Source organism: Trichosurus vulpecula, chromosome 3 (assembly GCF_011100635.1).
Source record: "Trichosurus vulpecula isolate mTriVul1 chromosome 3, mTriVul1.pri, whole genome shotgun sequence".
Lineage (NCBI taxonomy): Eukaryota > Metazoa > Chordata > Mammalia > Diprotodontia > Phalangeridae > Trichosurus > Trichosurus vulpecula.
In genome coordinates, this window is record NC_050575.1 from 59,922,271 (window position 1) to 59,929,670 (window position 7,400).

Genomic DNA, 7,400 nt, shown 5'->3' on the forward strand with positions numbered 1-7,400 from the left:
CCCGGTTATAGAGGATATTATGCTGATTGTTTTAAACCCTACAATCATACCTCCTCCATAATGAAATCCATGATTACTCAAAGTATCATGTTCTTGATGAAAATATGAGAAAAGAATACCCAAATTTTCATGAATTGTTTTTCATAGCAAATCATCCTTTTGCAGTCACCCAATTGGCTAAAAGATGTGGAGAATATAAAATCTTTTGCACTTATTATATGTTGATCAAAAAAAGCATTTGACTCAGTGAGTAGACAATAACACAGCCTTCGAAGGATCTCCTTCATCAAGATTCCTACAATATCCTTTGATAAAGGAAACCTTAGAGACAGCCCTGTTCAGCCACCCTCTCTGATCATTGCCTACCATCAAGAAATGTAAGAAACAGGGAGAACGATACTTCACCAAAGGTATTCATCACTGTCATGAACTGTGTCCTCTGTAGAGTCCAATGGAAGAGATCTTTATACCATTTCTAAAGATGGTGAAGTCCAGTGGATGTTCCTGGTTGTAAAGGATATTAAGCTGATTGTTTTTTTTTTTTTTTTGCTTTTTGGCAGGGCAGTTGGGGTTAAGTGACTTGCCCAAGGTCACACAGCTAGTACATGTGTCAAGTGTCTGAGGCCAGATTTGAACTCAGGTCCTCCTGACTCCAGGGCCGGTGCTCTACTGACTGCGCCACCTAGCTGCCCCTAAGCTGATTGTTTTAAATCCCACAGCATCATAACTCTTTCACAATGAAATCCATGATCACTCAAAGCATTGACCTAATACTCCATAAAGCAAAACAAAATGGATGAAAAAATGACTGATATCTAGACTAATGTAGTTGGAAAGAACACTGTCTAACTTTCTAGGATAAACATGGCAGATAGACAATGATTTCCAGAATTTAATAGTGGATTGTGTTTGGGAAAGTGAGCAATACTTTAACAATGTCAAACTGCTCCCTATCACAAAAATGCATCCTTTTAGCACAAATATTCTTTTAAAAAATTTAATAGTTTTAAATTTTTTTCCAATTACACATAAAGACAATTTTCAACATTCATTTTTGAAAGATTTAAATTTCAAATTTTTCTCACTCCCTTCTCCCCTCCCCAAGTTGGCAAGCAATCTGATTATAGGTTATAAATGTTAGCATAAATATTCTTCTAGTGATGCTCTATGATTAACCCTGGGGCATCTAGGTGATGTGATAAATAGAGCTCTAGGCTTGGAGTCAGGAAGATCTGAGTTAAAATCGAGTCATAGATGCTTGCTAGCTGTGTGACCCTGGGCAAGTCACTTGACTGCTGTCTGCCTCTGTTTCCTCATAGGTAAGATAAGGATAATAATAATACCCACATCAGAGGGTTGTTGTAAGGATCAAATGAGATAATATTAATAAAGTGCTTAGCACAGTGCCTGGCTTATAGTGGGTGCTTAGTGAATGCTTGTCCCCTTCCCCTCCCACCATTTGTGAATCTTAAAGTGTCATGCTGTCTGAAGAATCAAAGTTGAAGATAACCCAGAGGTCAATGGAGAGATATTAGGTGGGCACTAATAAGCTACAGCACACTTCCAGTGACAACCTATATGCAAGAATTAGCATAAAGGAAATACATGATTGAAAATGAGGAGGGTGAGTAGAGAACTAGTCATGCAGCAGGAGTGAGGGATTTCAGACAGACTGCCTGAGTAATATACTGGTATCCACAGAATGTGAAAAAAGAGGAAAGCTTCTACCATGTTGGTTATATCCTTTCAGGAGTTATCAATAGAACAGCATGGAAGGGAATCTTACAGGATGGAAAGGCATGTATGGGTTCTAATCTACATTGTTGGAGGGAGTGGCCACAGTAGTGCGATCACAGATCCAACCAAGTATTGAAACTATACAAAAGTATAAGTTGGTGTGTGTGTGTCAATGGAAGGTTGTAGAGTCTGGTGGTAGGCTGGAGGTAGTGCTAAAAGATGTACCTGGACCACCACACCATCCCCAGCAGGGTCTTCTTGCTTCCTCTCTCCAAGTTCTAGGGCAGTCTAGAGAATATGCTTTGGCATATGCTAAAAAATTACTAAGTAAACTCTAGTTAGCTCAAGCTCCCATTCTCCTCACCCCCCATGGCTTCTCCTCAATCTTAGGCATCTTAGATAAAAGGATTCAATAATTCACAGTTCATGGGGGGTGGGAATAAGCATTTATTTAAGTGCCTACTATGTGTCAGGCACTGTGATAAGCATTTTACAAATATTATTTCGTTTAATGACTGTGTGATTTATTAATGACCAAAAGGCATAGAAAGCACAAAAATTAAAACTGTATATCAGTTTGGGTAGTGGTCTAAAGTCTATTAATTGTTCACCGAGTGAGTACATTGAGTCTTACCATACACAGGACTTTAAATGCGGAGGATACAGAAATGAGTAGGAGATGGTCTCTAAGGGAGACAATACACGGACCCAAATAACTTTAGTACAAGGCATGATAATTTTTAAGGCCATGAAAAGGTGGTAAAATGTTATGTAGATTTAATTGGAATTATCCATTCTGGTTAGGGGGATCACAGGAAACTTCATGTAAGTTGTGGTATTTGAGTTCAATCTTGAAGTATAGATGAGAAGAAAGGATGTGGAAGAAAGGATATCTTAAATGCAGCATCCCTTTACTTAATGAATTGAAGTATAGCGGAGAGGACTGTATGTAGGACAGGAAAGAGATCCTTAGTATATTCTGATTCAAGGATTAGCGGTACTGTGACTGTGTCTGAAATGATAATCTTTCACTTTCTCTATTCTAGGGAGCAGAGATCTGAAACCTTCCAAGGGTCGGGAAATATTGAGAGAAAGACATAAAGTTCTCCAAGCAACATCTGTGAGAGAATGGCACAGCCTTGCTTAAAGGCATGCTGCTGTCATTTCCCTGACTAGGAATGAGATACTGAGAAAACGACTGAAGAAGAGTTATATGAGGAAGTCACATGGAACAATTGCAGAATGACCACTGCTGTCCCTGGTGCCAAGACTGAAACTGGTGACATTCCTACTTCCCATCCCTAACATCACTCTGGCCCTCACGCTGAACTTACACCCACAGTCTTCATTCTTTAACAGTTTGCTCATTTTTTGTATTTGCCATATGTTAAAACTGACTAGTTTCTTTAAGGTATCATTCATTGTTCATGTGCATCCCTAAGGAATTAAATGCAGATGAGCAGACTATAGTTGGCCAGGTACACACACACACACACACACACACACACACACACACACAGAGAGAGAGAAAAATAGATTCTCTTTCTAATTTCTGGGACTACCAGCTGGGGGCTTGAGCTGAACAAGAGATTATATTGATATATATTCTTGTAGCTTCCTAAAAGCAGGGACAAATAAATGAATTTGGACCTACTAGGATGAACCTGTATTTTTCTGGAGAGAGATTTGAGAGTGAATGGCAATCAGCCCTGTCTGAGGCAGTGATCTCAGTCAACTTCCCTTCCCCGTGTATCTCCAACTGGAGATTTAAAAGAACCCCTGTATTCCCTGAGAGGCGTTTTGAGGGGATTGAATAAATGAAAAGGCATGCCCATGGGGATGCTTGAGGGGAAGAGCTGGGACCCACATAGAAATGGAAGCCAAAGGAGTAAATAGCTAATTTTCCTCTTTAGCCAAACACGTTCTACCCCAAATTACTGGGGTAGTGAATTGCATAAAGAAAGGTTCAGAAGGAAGAAAGTGCAGGGTTTGTTGAAGAAACAATAAATTGTTGAGTCTGGTTGGGGCATAATGCATTTGTAGATTAGCAGTAGGAGATAGGATATCAAAGATAGACCAGGAACAGAGTGTGGAGGGTCTCAAATGTCAAGCTAAGGAGTTTGTATTTTATTTTGTAAGCCCTGGGGGGCATTGAAGTGAAGTGCTCAGAGCTACATTTTTAAACTTTGTCCATTCTCCTTCCCCTGTTATCCTACTGAAGAAGTGAAAAAGGAGTGTGCCATCTCTTCCTTTCTTTATCTGTAAGGGTATGCAAGAAGGAATTCCCCTAGGTCATTACATGCTCCATCTTAGACTTGGTTTTAACTGAAGTCTTTGCTGTTAGAGAGATGGTAATTATGCTAAGTCCTACACCTCAGGCCACCATCTTTCATACTCATGAACCCTAGCTTTATCAGAGCCTTCCTGATGGGCCTGTTAATAACCAGCCTCTTAATAGCACTAAGCCTCGCTAAATGTAAAGGGAATTTCACTAGAAGCCAGGAGACCCTTTTTTTTCCTTTTGCTCTGCTACTTAAAAACTGTGTAACAGTGAATAACTTAAACTCTCTGGTCCTCAGTTTCCTCATATAGCAAATAAGGGAGTTAGACAAGATGGTTTTAAGCTTTCTTGTGGCTTTGCCATTCTAAGATTCATTGATTTTTAAGCCAGTCCTTTGTGGTTCTGGGGCCAGTCACTGTGTGGGGTAATGGCTGATGCAGAAAGGGGAGCGGGGAATTGTCCTTGGTCTCCCTTCCCCCATCCCTTTTCCTTCCCTTGGCCCCGTTGCCAGGCAAATCCTGGGCTGGCACAGGGTTACATTCTGTCTGCAATTGCTTTTTTTTTTTTATCTGCTCATGTACATGCCTCAGCTCTGCAGAGTTATGTTACTCAGTCCCTGGGCCCTCTCGCTTAATTTGGGGAGGCAAACACTTTGACAGGAATGAAACCTGTTCTCTCTAGGAGATGAGCTATTTTGCCTGGGAAAGGAAATCTTCTGTGCTGTGACAACATTAACCCCTTTGCTGACTGTCTGGATTGGACTAGGGCAGATTGGCCGCATTTGAATGAAAATAAATAAATAAGTAAAGAGCCTTTGGGGCTAGAGACCTCGCAAGATGATGTCCTGGATTGTGATATATTGAAATGCCATCCTGATCACCAAGCAATACTTTGCTCATGTTGTCTGCCTCTTAGCACAAGATATTTTAAACTGCATGACAAAACAATGAAGGAGATTGTGTGTGTGTGTGTGTGTATGTGTGTGTGTGTGTGTGTGTGTGTGTGTGTGTGTGTGTGTGTGTGTAGGGAGGAATTGTAAGATTAAAACAGCTGCTAAAAGGCCTTTCTGCTATCTCTATTCTAAGTATTCTCTTATCACAAGCCCCTCCAAAATTCCTTTAATGCAGCCTTTTACTCACCCCCGACACATCCTGTGAGACATGTTTTCATTATCTCGGGTCTTGCCTTTCTGAAGAAATTGTCTCTGCCAATACATTTTTACCCGCCACTTATGGAAACCCTAGATTTTCTTCCTTTTATTGTGATGGTCATTTGCCATCCTCCCTCCCCCCAAGACCCCCCATAAAAGGTTGCTTAAACTCCAGTGGTGGATGGGTTTCCTGTGGAACTTTACAAACCTTGCCAGCCCTCCCTGGCTTCCATCTCCAGAGAAGTGTTTGCAGAACTCCCACCACAAGCAAGGCCACCTTCCCAAGGAAGTCTGGCTCTGATTATAGTAGAAGGGGAAAAGGGCCAGGTCCATGGGCCTGGCTCCTGGTCATATGAATGGGAATGGAATTCAACTTCTCCACAATGGTTAAAGTCACAGGTCATGTGCTAAGGATGAAGCTGGCACCTGGGAAGTGTAAGCCACATATTATGGACAAAATTGGAACCAGGAAATCATAGGCCTCATACTGGGGTCAGATTTTGCATCAGGAAGTTGCAGGCCAGGGGCAGGGGCCAAAGTTGTCTCTAGAAAGTAATAGGGGCATGTATGTATCATCAGATACAAAGAAAGTAAGGTAGCATTGCAAATAGCATTGAAACATACCTAGATACAGCTCATTTGTGTGTTCTCAGGTACTTTCTCCCTCTTTACTACCCTCCACAGATGCTGCTCCTCAGCTTTGCTTCTTTCGACAAACCTGCCGCGCAGAGCCCTAACTAGGGTAGAACAAGTGAGACTTTGTCCTAGGTCCCTGAAATCTAGAGGGTACAAAAATGCAAAATAATAATTTAAAGAGATTATGAAATTTTAAAATTTGTTATATTTACATTTTGACAGCACTTTCACTCCTTCAGCAGTGCAGAAACTTGTTAGCAAGAATAATTAGTTAAACTAAGAAGCTACCATATGGCACAATTCTTCCCCCAGTGTCTGCACACCAGGTGAATTCTTCTTGAGCTTGGTTTTGGCCTGCTACTTTCTTGAAGGAAGCCAGTAACTTAACAGGCATTTAATAAATGGATACTGTCCTAAATGCTGGAGAGACAAAGAAAAGCAAAAATATGGTTTCTGCCCTCAGGGCACATCCAAATGGAGGAGGCAATGCATAAATGACTAGATATGTATATGAGAGATACACAGAGTAGATGGAATACACTCTTACTAGAGGGAAGGAGATAGGGGGAACACTTGAAAAATGCCCCCTGGAGAAGGTAGAATTTGACAGAAGTATTGAATTCCTTCAAGAGGCAGAGGATAGGACAGAGAACATTCCAGGCATGGGGTGGGGGCAGTAGATTTATGGTATTCCATGGTCATACCCTGTTGAGGAGCTGACATTCTAGGGTCTCTGCCCCAAGGTGGCAGTGTCCTGTTTGGACCTTCCTGGAACAATGTCCAGGATCTCTCCTCTCATAGAACAGTGTCTCAAGGTCTTCCTTTAAGGGAGAGGTTCTAAATCTGGATCTAAGTACCCGCTGGGGGGGGGCGGTGTGGGGAAACCATGGATAGATTTTGGGGCTGGGGGAGTCTGTGAATTTGGAATTTTAGTATTTCAATAACTGTATCTCAGTGTAATTGGTTTACTTTATAATCCTATGTTTATTTTATGCATTTAAAAACATTATTCTGAGAAGGGGTCCATGACACACAAAAAGCTAAGAACCCTTGCTCTAAAAGTTTGTGTTGGGACTCCACACTCCACCCCATGGTTGATTTGAAAGTTAGGTCGGTGCTACTTGTCCCCAGTAATAACATGACTAGTTATGGGTTGGCTTTTTATGCCTCGCAGTTGGCCTCCTTTCATCATCTGAGAACCTTTTGCCCGCCTTGGCCTGAGATGGAGTTGATGGACTGCTTAGCACAAAGGGAAGACAGAGAAGAATGAAGAGAAACTAGAGATGAACTGAGCTTTTCTGGGGTCCCTGACATAGCTTTCATGTCTCCATTATGGAGAAACAGGGCAGATAGGTGGTGCAGTGAATAGAGCACTGGGCCTGCAGTAAGAAGAACCTGAGTGCAAACCCAGCCTTAACACTTAATAGCTGTGTGACCCAGGGTAAGTCACTTAACTTCTGTTTGCCTCAGTTTCCTTGTCTGTAAAATGGGGACAAGGATGGCACCAAGCTCACAGGGTTGTGGTGAGGATCAAATAAGATGGCATTTGTAAAAAGTACTTAGCACAGTGCCTGACATATAGTAGACATTATGTAA